Here is a 2,149-nt window from a genome sequence, read left to right on the forward strand (position 1 = left end):
GGGGGGGGGGGGTTGGATTGGGTATTGAATCATAATTTATTTATTTAGAAATAACACAAAAATGCTATGAAAAAAAAACTATTACCTCATTTTTGCATTGTTTTAAATGGGAATGCTTTGCATGCAGTTGTACTTTTTGGAACACTAAAGTTAAAGAAAAAAAAGAGCCCCGCTGTTTGATCTCCACAAGCTGGCTGTGCGATGTTTACTGTCCAAGGCTGAGCTACTGAGCCCGCTCTCCGCCTCTCTCTCTCTTAATCTCTCTTAGTCTCTCTTAGTCTCTCTCTCTCTCTCTCTCTCTCTCTCTCTCTCTCTCTCTCTCTCTCTCTCTCTCTCTCTCTCTCTCTCTCTCTCTCATATGTGGTGCTGTGGATCTTGGTTACATTCCATTCAATGCAATTTCTCTGATCCCCCATGCTGTGATGTAGTGGACAAACTGCAATTAAGTGATTTTTTTTTGTTTTGGTTTGTTTTTGCACTCACTTGTTTAAATATGGGAACCCTCTCACTGGCAAAAAAATGCACTATGGGTCTTAATAACGATCATCTGTGAAGCATGTTCCTTCGCTTTAACTCTTTGTATCGATCTTTTCATTTTCATCTCTCTGGTGTTTCTCTTCAGTTCGTAGACTTAAGCATAACAAGTGCCTCGCTTTAAGTGTTCGGAGATATTTCCATATGACTGAAACCATTAATAACAATCAATCCATGAAGCCACCATGCCTTATTGGTTGCATAATTCAATAAGAGAGAGTCGTGAAGGAGCTAAGATAACATTTGACTGTATCTACAAAAGCCATCGTCCTCAAAATTGAAGTCAAACTGTCCAAACTAGCTGTTGGTCTGCAGAACTGGAGCGGTACATATTGTGGAAATAGTTCTGAAGAGGTTTCACTGTGGACTTTACAAATACTTCAGTGATCCTTCTTTAATTCTGTTTGTCTTCTATCTCCGACTCTCCAATTTTTTTTTAATTTTACCGTCCATCTCTCCTCTCAGAATCTATCCTCCGTTTCCTTCCACAGTCTAAAGGGAAGGCAAGGATTTTAAAGCACAACCTTTTCTAAAAATGCATGTTTTCTCAGGTTTCAATATAGTCTCAATGGTTTCATAGTATATGGTGAAAATATATACAAAGAATATATCAGAAAAAAAACATAACTGTGTTGCTGTTTGAAACGGAAAAACAAAACTGAAGAGAAAATATCCCAAAAAGTGCCAGTGAAAGGGCTGCCGCCATCCTCGTATGAAACTCTGCTGTTTAGCTGTGACTGCGCAATGTTTTTCAATATAGGATATTTTATCTGAAAATAGAACTATTTATCATTAATATTAAAGCAATAGCGCATTAATGGTGATGTGTGTGTTGATGAAGAAATGGATGAGCATATTATGGGTAAATGTTAGAGTCACATGTGGTGGAATTTTGTACTTTATTACAAAAAAGTACTACTAATAATAATAATAATTTCAAAAGTTGCATTGCTAAACCCAAACTGTTCTGTTTTTTTAATTTTAATTTTATTTCATGGCTTGTATATTATCCTTTTGTATGTGCTCTTTTTGTAATAAATTGGATAAAATGGACAAGTTCTGCTTTTTATGTCTTCTATTCTGCTATAATGTGATCTCATTAGTTCTAATTTGACTTTGACACTTAAGAAGCTATTATTAGGTAAAATAAGAAGAAAAGTGAAAATGCGTTGATAGTTTTGAATCAGTTTCAGTTTTAACACTAAACAGACACAGAACACCACTAGGATTAATTTGGAGTTAATTCCATTATCTCAGTTGTAAAGGGAAATATTTGTCTCTTTAGCTGCTAAATGCTCCAGTTTTTCCACCAGAGTAGTTAACGGTGTCTGTCTGCCATTTGGTGCTTAGCAGGTAGTGTACTGTGGCTTGTCCCCTAATAACAGCTATTTACTGCTGAAAATGGATTGATTGACAATTCTGTGAGTTAAAAGCTGCTGAAACGCTCCGTTGCGCTGCGATGAAGTGAGAGCCAGTTGATGATTCTCTGTGGGTTCGTCCCCGTCTCCACATTAAGCGCAGTCTTTAAAACTATTGTCGATATAAAAGTATTGATTTGTGCAGCGTTGAAATAAAGCTCTGTAGGTTTGGATGTTTGAATTAACCCATCAGCGAG

The sequence above is a fragment of the Anarrhichthys ocellatus genome, unplaced genomic scaffold, assembly GCF_004355925.1.
Source record: "Anarrhichthys ocellatus isolate YVR2014 unplaced genomic scaffold, GSC_Weel_1.0 scaffold23, whole genome shotgun sequence".
Taxonomy (NCBI): Eukaryota; Metazoa; Chordata; class Actinopteri; order Perciformes; family Anarhichadidae; genus Anarrhichthys; species Anarrhichthys ocellatus.